Source organism: Bidens hawaiensis, unplaced genomic scaffold (genome assembly GCF_021521415.1).
Source record: "Bidens hawaiensis isolate Kalapana, Puna unplaced genomic scaffold, B.hawaiensis_p1.1 tig00031441_1, whole genome shotgun sequence".
NCBI lineage: Eukaryota > Viridiplantae > Streptophyta > Magnoliopsida > Asterales > Asteraceae > Bidens > Bidens hawaiensis.
The window spans coordinates 90,012-104,519 of record NW_027495290.1 but is presented as its reverse complement, the minus strand read 5'-3'; the positions used below and the strand labels follow the sequence as shown (position 1 = coordinate 104,519).

General features: G+C 36.8%; 1 pseudogene across 1 annotated transcript; it reads left to right on the top strand.

Moving 5' to 3' along the window:
- Positions 1–349: 349 nt before the first annotated feature.
- On the top strand, positions 350–2,323 carry LOC143582084 (subtilisin-like protease SBT3 pseudogene; annotated as a pseudogene). The gene is made up of 3 exons (XR_013143924.1): positions 350–611; positions 688–1,395; positions 1,781–2,323. The product of XR_013143924.1 is annotated as a subtilisin-like protease SBT3 pseudogene (transcript).
- The last annotated feature ends 12,185 nt before the right edge of the window (positions 2,324–14,508 follow it).

Genomic DNA, 14,508 nt, shown 5'->3' with positions numbered 1-14,508 from the left:
GCTTGGATTTTATTAATGTCGTTTATAGCATACTATAACGAATATAACCAAAACCGTCCGAATTCACAACACCTGGAATTACCTATAAAGCTCGGTTTTTACCAGCACTCAAGTTTTACCGACCAAATGTATGTTGTTATAAATATTTTATATGTTTATATGTTAGTATTTTTATATGTGAGACGAATTTAATTTTTAGGTTTTAAAGTTTGGGTTTCAACAACGTTGTTAATACCGTAATGAACGTAATAGATACTAACCGAATTCGCGTCAACTCACCATCGTAACGCTCGATTTTTACCCCGCCAAAGGAACAGCTACTAGAATAGCACCAAAAGCGCGGTTAGCCATGTACAAAGTGTTGTTCTTGGACAACTCATATGATGCTGCAGCAAGTGACACACTAGCGGGAATGGATCAAGCGATAGAAGACGGTGTGGATCTTATGTCGTTGTCGTTAGGGTTTGATGAGACACCGTTTCACCAAAACCCTATTGCAATTGGAGCATTTGCAGCTATGGAAAAGGGGATTTTTGTATCTTGCTCAGCTGGTAATGCTGGCCCTCATCCGTACACTATGCTCAATGGAGCTCCATGGATCAACACTGTTGGTTCTGGAACAATAGACCGAGATATTTTCTTTACATAAATATTTCGGTATAAATTTTATTGAAAACTTATAATCAGGTGACGAAAAGTATGGAACCCTAATTGGGAAATCTGTTTTCGCGGAAAATCTATTGGTGGAGTGGGTTCCTATATATTATGGATATGGAAATAAAAGCAAAGAAACCTGTGATTCTTATTCTCTTGATCCTAAGGATGTTCAAGGCAAGTACATTTTCTGTGATGGAATGTCAGTTGATGAGTTGGAAAATAGTGGAGCTGCTGGAGCTATCTTCAGTGCAGACGACAGTGACTTTCTTCGGCCATATGAATTCAATTTGCCGTTCGTTGTGTTAGAGCCCAAGGTTGGAGATTTGTTAAAAAAGTACCTTATCAAAACGAAAAATGCAAGTATTAGCGTTAAGTATGGTGAAACTATATTGGGTGTTAAGCCAGCTCCACAAGTTGCATACTTCTCTTCAAGAGGACCCGCCCGACGATCTCCATGGATTTTAAAACCCGATTTGTTGGCTCCTGGTGTCGATATCTTGGCTGCATGGGCGCCAAATAGAAAAAGTGCACCTATTGGAGATGATTATTTGCTTAGTGATTACAAGCTCGTATCCGGTACATCCATGGCTTCTCCACATGTCGGGGGAATAGCCGCGTTACTGAAATCAACCCATCGTGATTGGAGTCCGGCTGCGATCCGATCTGCAATGATGACAACAGCTGATATTCTTGACAATAACAGAAGCATAATCATGGACATGACCAGCCGCGAACAAGGTATAGTATAATAGTAGGGAAAATGACCAAAATTGTGATTTTGACCATCAAAGTTTTACAAAATGACTTAAGACTTTTTTTACTCAAATATTAACTGACTTTCTTATTTTGATTTATAAATTACTCTGGACAGAAATTTAAATAGAAATTTGTCACACCATGTTGAATCTAGTGCGTAAAAATAATCTAATCTTTTGCGTTAAAATGACACATGTAAAGCCTGGTTGATCGGTCGTTTAAAAAAGTAAAGTGAATTTTGTTACCTATTAATGTCAAAATGGCTATTTTTATACCGTTCCCACATCCGTAAGATATTGTGTATTATTTATTTATACAAGTAAAATAAGAATATTAACAATGCGCTAACAACGTATTCCCTGTATAGGTATGCCTTTAGATTACGGTGCTGGCCATGTTAACCCAAACAAAGCCATGGATCCTGGCCTAGTTTACGACATCCAACCACAGGACTACATTAACTATCTTTGTGCAGTGAACTACACAAAACAAGAAATCCAAATCATTACAAGGAAATCGGACATTAATTGTGCCAATGCAACCCTTGATCTTAACTACCCTTCGTTTATGCTGATCTTAAACAACACGAACACAACCCGTTCCACCTTTCAAAGAGAATTAACCAATGTTAAGGCATCAAGTTCTTGGTATCGAGCGGTGGTGGATACTCCTCCCACGGGGATGAATGTTGTTGTCAAGCCATCAAAGATCTTTTTCGAGGGAGAATATAGTACGGCTAAATTTGAGGTCATTGTTGATATTGATGTAACTTATGCTCCTCCTGCCTTTTATGGGTATTTTGGTAATTGTGGCTATCTAAGCTGGTATGAGGTGAATGGAACCCACGTCGTAAGAAGTCCAATCGTATCTGCAACTTCAGGCAGGCCACCCTTATAAGATCAAGTTGAAGTTGTTAAGGCACACAAGTGCTTCTAATAATCAATTGCATTATGTGAAAGTGCTGTTAGGTTCAAGTATCATGGACTTTTTAAATAAATTGAAGAAAAAAATATTATAAAGAAGAGAACGATTCACCTTAAAAATGTTTCTAATTTACTAATGTTTTTTCCTCTTTCTGGTATTCAAAATTGGTAATTGTATTTGTTAGAAAATTTTAAATATAGTGATACCAAAATTAAAATCCGACCTGCTTCGGCTTGGCACGTCTCAACTAACCTAGTGTACTTGAGCAGGTAGGGTCTTTAACACGTTATTGCTCGAGTCAGCCAAGATATCAGCAAGGACATCCTCTGCCTGTTTGAATATTGTAGCTTCCAACACAGACTCATACATAGTACCCATTAACGAACTATTATCAAACTTTTTTCCAGAAACAGAATCATTCAAACCACAATCAAGTGGCCCATTGCACACAGGTCAAAACATCTTCCATTGGGGTTGAACTTGAGGGGCCATCATGATGGATTTTTGGGCTTTTTAACTTCAAGACATAACAATATACATTTCCGGAAAAAATAAGGCACATAAGATTGAGACATCAAAAGATATAACAAGGCAGTGACCAAAAAGAAACCGGCCACGCTCGTTTACAACCATGGTGGGAACATTGTTGGGTTCGTAGGCTTTGTTGGCCCTGTTTATTATTTGAAGTCCAAAGGGTAGACGGATGTAGGGTGGCCAGACCGAAGGCCGACCCAGTTTTGATTTATTGTTTAATAAGATACAAACCCTAGTCATATCTCTATATATTTGACGTTATGTACTTGTAATTATTTGTCACTCAATAAAGAATACCTAGTTACCACTCGTGGACGTAGGTCAGTTTAGACCAAACCACGTTAAATCCTCATGTTCGTTTATCGCTTTCGTGTGCGTGTTCGGTTCGTGTGTGTGTTTAATCCTAACAAGTGGTATCAAGAGCTTGGTTACACACTAGAAAACACGATCGCAGAAGAGTTGATCGATTAGGGTTAGTCGTTGGCAACCGTAGCGGTCAAACCCAGCCTTCGATTGAGGTTTCTTTGAAAGTAATCGACCACCATTCTATCGTCAAAGAATCGTCGGGTGTTGTTTGCTATTTGACCAGATAGAGAAAGGAATAGTATTATTTCTTTTTGGGAGGTCATGCCATTAAGGAGAAGATAAGAGTTTTATTCTTTTTTCTTCTTAGTGACCCGAAACAAGCTTCACCAAGGATTTAATTCTTTTTTTTTATTATGTTGGAGTATTAGGACTACAATTGGTTGATCAGAGAATACATTTTATTTAGCCATATAATAATACAAAGGGTAGAAATCACACGGTTGGATTATTTTGTGAGGGCTAAAAGTCTTGGCAGTTTGGTCAAGGGATATATTTGGGTCAAGATTCGATTGAGCAGAGAACCAATATTTCAAGATCCTACTTTTGAAGAACAATAGTCAAGTCAGAAGAAAAAAGAACCAATGTCAATCACGCATGTCAGGTTTTATTGTTTCAGTATTTAAGTTTCAGTTTCTGATTTACAGTTCGTTATTCCGCGGCGTTTAAATATGTTGATTATTTAACAGATTTCAGTAGAACATATGTTAAGTTTAGGCTCGTGCCATTGTTGTGTTTGTGTTTGTTTTTTATCCAGGTTTCGTTTAGTCATATTGTCATGGCAGAAGACGTAAAGGTTATGATACATAAATTTAATGGGCAGTGGAAAGTAGTCAAAGGGAATCTCGTGGTTTCTCGTGGCAAGAAAATGAGTTTGTTGTATATGGTCGATATGCCACCGAAAGGAGTGGATCCAGTTTTGGTGAAAGATAAAGTCCAGTTCACAGAATCTCGTGGGCAGAAGAAGGTTCGTTTTGCAAATAACAAACCCATAGCCAAAGTGAAGATTCCGCATGAACGAGCTAGGAAGGTTAAATCATTCAGAGGACATCGTGGCAGTGGGAGTACATGTCGTGTTTCAGTTACAGTTCCAAGTCGACAGTGGATTAAGAAAACCAATATTCCAGCTGTAAAAGTCTCTCCAGTGAATTACTTGTTGAATATGGAGAGTGATTGTTCTCACGTTATCTCAGGATCCGGTAGTTCGTTGCAGTGGGAGCCGTTATAGAAAGAGAATGGGTCAGGGGCAGGTTTAGCCATGACTGATGTTGGGGCTCTAGGGAGCTTCAACGGGCCTTCAGGTTAATTGATGAGAAGGCGGTGGCAACTAGAAGATGTTTAATGTTCATATTACATAAGTACAATCAGGAGTGCAGACGAGAGTACTCAAGGCCTCCGAGTGGGAGATTGTTGAGTTCGTAAGCCTTGTTGGTCCGGTTTATTGTTTGAAGTCCAAAGGGCAGACGGGTGTAGGGTGGCCAGACCGAAGCCCGACCCAGTTTAGATTTCTTTTTTAATAAGATACAAACCCTATTCGTATCTCTATATATTTGACGTTATGTACTTGTAATTATATGTCACTCAATAAAGAATACCTAGTTGCCACTCGTGGACGTAGGTCAGTTTAGACCGAACCACGTTAAATCTGTGTGTTCGTTTATCGCTTTCATGTGTGTGTTTGGTCCGTGTTTGTGTGTGTTAAGTCCTAACAAACATACGGCTAGTCTCTACTAATCCGGGACCATAACAAAACTACCTCTGGATAAGGCATCTGGTCATGAGGGTTTGTGACTAATTTGGTAGCTAGTTAAGGAGGTATCAAGAGGAGCCTCTAAGGTTACTAGGGGGTTCAAGGCCAGAATAACACCGTGCCTTTTCTCAAAGATCTACCATGACTCACCGAGTCAAATGGTAAAAAGCACGAAAATTATTCACACAAGGAGTTCTATCTAGGGCTCAGAGTCACACCCCAACATACGGCGGAAATGTCGGGGCATGAACTGATTGTCCACAGCTCTCAAGGTACTATCATCCAAATTGATAAATGACAATATCTATTTAATTTATTTAAATAAAACAACTAATGTTAAGTACATCATGTATAAAGAAATTACAACAATGATCAATTAAGTTTGTATCCTAAAGGGGAATCTCTACGTGATCTTCATCTTGCTAAACTACCAAGCTGATAACCTGCAAATGCGTATAAAATATATTTTTATCAACAACACATGTTGAGTGAGTAAAACACCACTTAGTTTAAGATATAATGTAATAATATATAATAAATAAAGAAAATGCAAAAATTCCAAACCAGTGGAGGAGTAGTGTAGTAGTGCCCCTATACAAGAACAATGGCTCACTACTCTATTCAAACTTATTTTCAAAAATGGAAAAATGCCAAACCAGTGGAGGAGTAGTGTAGTAGTGCCCTTATACAAGAACAAGGGAGACGCACAGTGTTGTGGAAATTACAAAGGAATTAAGTTGTTAGGTCATACTATGAAATTATGGGAGAGAGTAATTGAGACTCGAATTAGGAGAGAAACGCAAGTTACGGTTAACCAATTTGGTTTCATGCTAGGACGGTCAACCACTGAAGCAATACACATACTGAGAAGATTAATGGAGAAGTGTAGGGAGAAAAAGAGGGACCTACATATGGTATTCATCGACCTTGAAAAAGCATATGACAGTGTGCCACGTAGACTAATTTGGGATAGTTTAGAAGGTAGAGGGGTACCTGGAAAGTATATAGACTTAATTAAAGATATGTATGACAGGACTAAAGCTAGTGTTCGAGAGCCGGTAGGAGATACTAATTTTTTCCCGATGGAGATGGGACTACACCAAGGATCGGCGTTAAGCCCGTTTCTTTTCACGGTAGTCATGGATGAGCTGTCCAAGTCGATTCAGGAGCCTGTCCCATGGTGCATGCTCTTTGCAGATGATATTGTGTTAGTGGCTGAGACTAAACAAAGCTTGAACGAAAGGCTAGAGGAGTGGCGTGTAGCCTTAGAGGATAAAGGTTTAAGAATTAGTCGGTCTAAGACAGAGTACCTTTGTTGTGACTTCAGTGGTGTTGGCGATAGCGAGGACACCCAGATCACTATTGAGGACCAGGTGGTTCCGCAGATAACGAAGTTTAAATATCTAGGATCGTTTGTCCAAAGCAATGGAGAGATAGACAGTGACGTAACCCACCGCATACAAGCTGGCTGGTGTACGTGGAAAGCAGCCACTGGGGTTTTGTGCGACAAGCGGTTCCCATCTAAATTAAAGGGGAAATTTTATAGAGTCGCAGTTAGACCTGCAATGTTGTATGGAACAGACTGTTGGGCCATCAAGAAGACACATGGCACGCAAAACAGAGGTAGCAAAGATGAGGATGCTGAGGTGGATGTGCGGACACACTAGATTAGATAGGATTAGAAATGATGTCTTTAGGGAAAGGTTAGGAATAGTTAGCATATCAGAGAAAATAAAGGAATGGAGATTGAGATGGTTTGGGCATGTGAAGAGGAGACCGACAACAGTGCCAGTTAGAGTAGTGGGAACCTTCATTGTGGAAGGAAAGAGGAGTAGAGGTAGGCCTAAATTTACTTGGGATGAGAGAATTAGACATGACTTGACAGAATTGCACCTCTCTGAGGACATGGTCCAGGATAGAGATTCGTGGAGACGTAGGATTAAGGTTAGCGACTTCTAGGGGAAGGTACCTGGTTAGGATTAAGGATAGCGACTTAGCTTTGTATTTAGGGTCTAGTTTGCTAGCTTGGCTCCCTGTTGTTTATGTATATTTTTTGTTGGATGCTGCTTTTTGATTCTTATGCCCTATTCTTAGTAGGTTACAGATTCTTGCTATTTTGGTGGTTTGCTATCTATGTATTGTTAAGTGTCTTTGCTTGCAGGACGTATTTTTACTCTGTTTACCTGTATGTAGCTTTATGAGCCGGGGGTCTCTCTGGAAGCAGCCTCTCTATTCTCACGGATAGAGGAAAGACTTGCCTACATCTCACCCTCCCCTGACCCTACCGATATCGTGCTATGCGGTGGGATATACAGGGCTTGATTGATTGATTGATTGAAATAAAGAAAATGCAAACTGTTCATGTGAGAATAAACAGTTAAACCATAGCATATACAATCAATCAAACCATAAAGAAAGGGCTAAACCGTTGCCATGCGAATGTGCATTGGTTACCAAAAAAAATGAGTTGTCGGTAAGCTCGATGCCAAATGAACTGGACGATGGCTACTACGGCGGTCATATGATCATACTATAATGCGAATATGTTGGACCTCTCCGAAATGTATTAAATAAAGCAAGTAAGCAAATAACAAGTTAGGCATAAACCGATATACACACAAGGATTAACAGTTGTGGTTTTGTATGCTCGATAATAGATAAATATGTAAGCTACGCATATGTCCCCAAATATGTTTAAAAATAAGTAAAAAGGGGAGTGAAATACTCACCTGATCGAATGAATGAAATATAAATGATGATGCGAGAAAGATAAATCCTTCGGGATGCACCGACAACGATTCCTAGAGAGTTATGATAATATGAGTTAATTATTAAAGATATAACACGATTTAATGAATTAAGATTTCGATGTGAAAAGAATTAGTTTGTTATTATAATATTATGGATTTGAATGATTAGTTTTCTATATGAATTATTATTGTAAAGATTAATATTGTCGTTTCACGTTTATTCATTAGATTCATTATTTTTAATAATTATAAAATTACCCTCGTTTACTTGGTATGATAAATATATAATCAAATTTATAAATTAATAACTTAAGTAACTAAATTTAATATAAAATATACTTATAATTATTAAAAATAAACAAAATACAAATATATAAGTAAACAATCATAATAATAATGGGTAATCATTTAGATATAATATAAGTAAATATCTTATTTAAGTCCCTTAATAAAAATCAATTTAATATATTTATAATATATATATATATACAACTTTATAAAAACATCCAACGATGAGGAACATGAATTAAAGTGTCGGGTTTTAAATAAGAAGAATAAGGTCTACCATTAATAAATACTTTTAATACATATATATATATATATATATATATAATATGAATATATATATATATATATACGTAAACAAAAGCTTTTAACGAGATTCAACAAGAAACGATGACTTGATGGTGTCGGTTTAAATAATGTTTATTTGATAATTAATACTAATTATATTTAATTTATAAAACATTAAAATCAATAAAGCAATTAAAAACCCAAGAAAATAAAATAAAATAAAAAGGTTGTGCGCTGGCCGGGGCTCGAACTCGCGCATTGGCCGGCTCACAAAGGCTGACACCACACAAGCAACCAGTTGGACTAGTTGGTCTGCTGGTTATAGAATAAGAACATTAACTTAAATGTAACAGCCCAGCTTAACCCCTAAGTTAAATAAAAACCCTAGAATCTTAATCTATTTAATTGCTTGTTATTTGATCAAATAGGTAGAGTGTTGGGTCTATATTTGTTTGATTTGTACTTTAGTCTAGTTTTGTTAGTATTTCATTTTGGGCTTGTATGTAAACCGAGATCCTAGTGATCTCGGTAGGCTTTGGGCTTGTAATGGGCTAGGTTGTAGTCCCTATATATAGATGTATTGTATCTAGGGTAAAGGTTGATCGTTCATAGCGATAGGTGAACGTGTGGTCATGTAAGTTTGTGCTTAAGCACCCGACGTTATAATACGTGTGTTTTGAAGCATTGTGCTCGTGTTCTTACTTATTTTATTGCTCTATATTGAATCATCTCGTGTTAATTTCCGCTTAATAACAAGATCGTTGATATCACATTGAAAGATCTGTTCTAAAGACTTACAATTGGTATCAAAGCATATTGACATATTCTAGGCTCGGTTGTGATATCATAGATTCAAGGTTTTGGTGTTTTGATCATCGTCGTGTTTGTTTTTCCGGTGAACAGTTCGTCGGAGAAGAAAAGAAAGCTTTTTGGTCAAAGATTGAATTTTCTTTGGAAATAATTCAAATCCCACTGATTTAGGGATTTAGTTGTTACCAAAACTAACTGGTCAAGTTGTTATGGACACTTTTTGACAGTTATCGAGAAAAATTGGACGTTTTCGGCTGACCATCAAGAGTTCTCGGGAAAATTTGATCGTTTTCGGTCAAATAAACAGTTTTCTCGGAAAGATTGCGCGTTTTCGGTGAAAATTTTTAGTTCTCGGTCAAAGTTTAGTGTTCTCGGTCAACATTCTATTCTCGGACAACGCTTGTTCTTAGTCAACTAGTGTTCTATGTTGACTTTATTTGTTATCAATAGTTCTCGGCTGGACTATACTTGGGCCTGATCTGTTGCTCTTTCAGAAAAGTACTTGGACTTTGTTTACTGGACTAATCTTGTTCTTATTAAAATGGACCAAATAACAAACGGATCAACTGATGCCACACTGCATCAAGAGTTGGATTCCATAATGGGAACTACTACTCGTATACCTCGTCTGTTATCTCATGAGGGGTTTAGCGAGTGGAAGTTCAGGTTTGAAAAATACGTTAAAATGAAAGATGCCAAGATTTGGAGAAGTATTGTTAGAGGTCCTCAAGTTATCACATACCAACGTGAACACTCTTGAGGAAATTGCTGTGAAACCTGTTGAATTATATGATGATGCTGATTGTTAAAAGGTTGAAGAGGATGACAAGGCGCTTTCTACATTAACCATAGCACTCTCACCTGAGATTTCCTTGGGATTTAAGTAATTACAGTCAACTAAGGCACTATGGGAAGCCTTGATTGAAATGTATGATGGTAATGAGGACATGAGGAGAATTCGTCAAGATCTCTTGTGACAGAAGTTCAACATTATCAATCACGTTATGGGAGAGTCATTGGAAACTCAGCTGCATAGGTTCATAACCCTTGTGACAGAGATGAGATCTGCAAACATCAATCTGATAGCCGCTGAACAAACAATAAGCTGGTAAATTCCCTGCCTCAAAGTTGGGATATGAATGTCGCGGTGATTAAGAAGACGAATGATCTCAACAGGCTAACGTTGTTTGAAGTTATGGCAATCATCAAGGCTTGTGACATGGACGACAAGCAGCGTGCCATAAACCGTGCAAACTCTTACAATGCAGCTGGCTACAGTGCTGCTTCCAACAATGCACTCATTTCAAAAGACAGCTTCTCAATGTTCAAAGCTACTCAAGGGCAACATAATCATTAGTATCAACCTCAGAACAACTTCTCCATGTTTAAATTCGCTCAGGGTCAATTCTCTCAAGCTCCACCGCAACCAGCTCCAGCGTTGTGACAACTGCCAAATTTCAGGTTAACTTCATTAACTAAACACAGTTAAAACTTGTTGACTATGCCTGTAAAATCAGTTAGTTATGTTAACTATGTTAATGAACTCTTGTACATGTGGTGTCATGTATATGAACTCTTGTACATGTGGTGTCATGTATGCGTACATTTAAGTTAATGTGTCGTTGATGACTTAAACAATAATAAGCGGCTAATTATAACTAGAATAATAAACTCGTCATGCATGTTATAATAAACGTGTTATGTGGCATGTACTGTATATGATAAGTATAATGTGTTATACGATCAATATGTTATATTATAGTTGTTACATGAATATGTGATTTGTAAGAAAGCTAGGTGATTAAACAAGTTACATTATATGTCATGTTACATGTTGGTTATTTAAATGGAACCTTAGATTATAATACATAGGAAATGTTTTATAAAATATGTAACATGTCACATATGGTTTAATAAAAATAATCTAAGGTATTATTATTCCATTAAATCAATAATAATGGATTTTTAATAACAAAGAGGTTACAAACTATTGATTTTCCAAAGCTTTTCTCTTTCCCTTTCTCTCTTGTTTGGCCGTGAACCACATTCACACACACACACTCACTTTGTTTTGCAAACACTCTCTTTCAATCTCATTTCCATACACAAAAGGTTTGGTGATTATTGGGAAGCAAGGGGAGTAAGCCTTTGGATCAAACAAGTGAGTAGGTTATTATGTTTTATATTATAAATATGAACCTTGTATCCAAATGATTTGGATCATAGAAAGGGGATGATCAAAGTTTGATGAGTCAAAAGGATTGTATGTGTTTTGGTTTAGAAGTTTGTTTCTTTTATAAGTATATTTGTTTTTCTTATGAAATTAAATGGATAATAGAAACACGTGAAATTGATTGTGTGAGAATGATCTTTGATGATTTAAGAATCATAAGGATGTAAAAATCATAACTTTTGTGAATTGTGGTTTGAATCTGCTTGCTGGCAGACTTTGTGTCTTAGATTGTATGGTGAATAACTTGATGATACCTTTGTGTTTCTGGTCTATTTTTGATTCTATGAACAAGTATTTTGAATCTAGTTTTCAGAAAGTCGAGAATCTTAATTTTTGGACTTTTTTTGTATACTTGTTATTAATTTATAAAATCAGGTTGCAAACCTGATTTAGATGTAAAGTTTCTGAGTTGTGTTATAAATTGCATAACTTGATGTTAAAAATAGATATGGATATGATTCCACTTCTGGAATGTTGTGAATTGAAGTATGAATCTAATCCAATTGTTCTTCCCTCAATTGGACAAATATATCATTTTTGACAAATATTTGTGTACTGCTGTGTTGAAATAGAGATAAAAATTAGATGGATGTACTGTGTGAATATTCTATATGTTTTGGTGAATTATAAAATTATGAGAAAAATATATGTTATACCTAATACTTGTGAGTATATGTGTGATTTATTTGGTAATTTAATTTTAAGTTTTAGTTGATGAGAAAAATCGGTTTTGGATGATTGAAATTGGTTAAGGATGATCAATATATTGATTAGTTAAAATATTTGTAAATTGTAATGTATTGATTGTGGTAAATTGAATTTTGACTTTATGGGTCAACTTAGAACTAATTGACTAAGTGGTTAGTCTTACTTATGAAATGTTGAAAGTAATAGGAGTTAGACTTAGTCATAGAATTACATGAAAAATGACTAAGTGCACATTACATGATTATTGTTAAAGTTGTGACTAGGAACATAATGTAAACATTCTAAGTCTAATGAATTGGTCTAGAGTCATCAACGGGTCGTCGGTCAACATTTTGGTCAAAGGTCAACATTTTGGTCAACGGTCAACAAAACTCAATTTTTAGTCTTCGGTCATCGAGACTTGGACTTTTTAGTCAACGGTCAACAACTTGAACCTTTTGGTCAAAAGTAAAACGAAAAGTCAAACTTTGGTCAAAGTCAACAAAAGTCAAACTTTGGTCAAAGTCAACAAAAAGTCAAACTTTGGTCAAACTTCAAATAAACAAGGGAATTGTTTGGATACTAAGGGTTCTAGGAATCGCTTAGCAAATACTTATAGTGCTTGTGTGATTTAGGCACTAGAACAACATTGACTTAAGCAATTGACTTTCAATTTGAACCGCATTCGAGGTGAGTTTCACTACCCCACTTTTTACTTACTCCTTTTAGGGGGAAAGCATGCAACATACAAACTTTTTGGATAATTGTAGACTTTTTAATACCTCATATGTACATTGTGAACTTATACTGAAGTCCCCCATGCACATTGGACCGTTAACGATTGTTCATTGGCTCGGTAATGAAAGGTAGTACTACTAGGTTTGACGAACCCCCTCGGGGCTCTCGGTTGAGGGAGTCGCCGGGCGTCTCATTTACTATAAACACACTAGTCTTATATTAGACTTCGTGGGTGGTAAACAAACTAACAAGTCAGCCTCGGTCACAATGGAACACACACTAATGTAACATGATTGCTAGCCTAATTAACTAGCGGTATTACTAATGCATACATTATCCGTACAATATCTATGCTTTACTACTTACACTATTTACTTACTAAATGGTTTGATTGAAAAACTTGTTTTTAAACTCGAACTGTGAACTCGCCAACCGTTGTGTTGACCCGTTTTAGCATGTCTTTCTCAGGTCGCTGATAGTGCAAGGATAGGAGTTGCATTCATGATCACCAATAGCATTGCATCATAAGTTGGAACCTTTTTATTTAATAATGTTATGGCTTGCGCATGTTTTGGGCGCTTTAGACTATTTGGTTTTTCTTACGGATGTTTCCCGTTATGTTACGCTTCCGCATATTAAAACATTAAGACATTAACTCTGAATGGTTTTCCCAAATATGGGACAATAAAGTTTATCTAAAATATTTAGACGTTGTTTGTTGTAACTAATGATTGAGATCCTGGTTTGTCACGCGCCTCGCGGTAAAACCCCGCATGTGGAAATTGAGGGTGTGACAAGTGTTCTTTCCTAAACCTGCTCAACCTGCTACTACCGTTAAACCTCAGACATCTGTTGCTTCGTCTAGTCAGGGTTCCGGTCAGATTCCCTCCATTTCAAAGGGAACTTAGGAAAACATTTCTTTGATGGCAGTGTTCATGAATTGTTATAATGCCTTTCTTGCTAGAGATCTAGTTGAACCTGTAGTAGCTGTTGAGCTTGATAAAATTCATCCTGCTGATGTAAAAGAAATGGATATATCTTGGCAAATCTCCATGGCAGTGTTTCGTGCAAAAAAGTTTATTAAAAGAACAGGCAGAAACAACTAGGACGTGAAAGCAAATCAGAAGGTTGGATATAACAAGGACACTCTAAGGTGATACAACTGTCACGAGCGGGTCACTTTGCTCGTAAATGCACTAATCCAGCGAAGGAAGGGAACAGAGAAAAGGTGTTGGTTCCAGTGGGAAATGCTAGAGAAGATAATGGGGCGGGTACTGCTGAAGATGAGAGGGGTATGGTAGCTCAACAGCTTTCCTGGAATGATCAGATGGCAGCTCCCAGCTTAGATAATCTGACTTTAAACTTCGCTCGTGTTGAAATTGCTGAAGAAGAAAATGCTGCTGAGGAACATGTTAAGGAGCTTCAATTTACTTTCATGGCTTTCACTCCCTCTAACTCATCCAAGGTAAGTTCTCAATTATGTTCTCAAGCTTGTGTTAATAAAGTAGATCTTTACAAATCTCATAATAGTAACTTCCTTAGGGAAATGGAAGCAATAAAATCCGAAAATTTTACTCTTAAGAAAAATGAAAAAGCTTTCATAGATAAAATTGAGGCACAGAAAAATGATTTTTCTAAACTTCAATCAGATTTTAGTGTAAAATGTTGTCATCATCTGGATGTTAAACAGAAAATTGTTGAGTTAACTGCTGAACTGGAAGCCTCTAAATTAA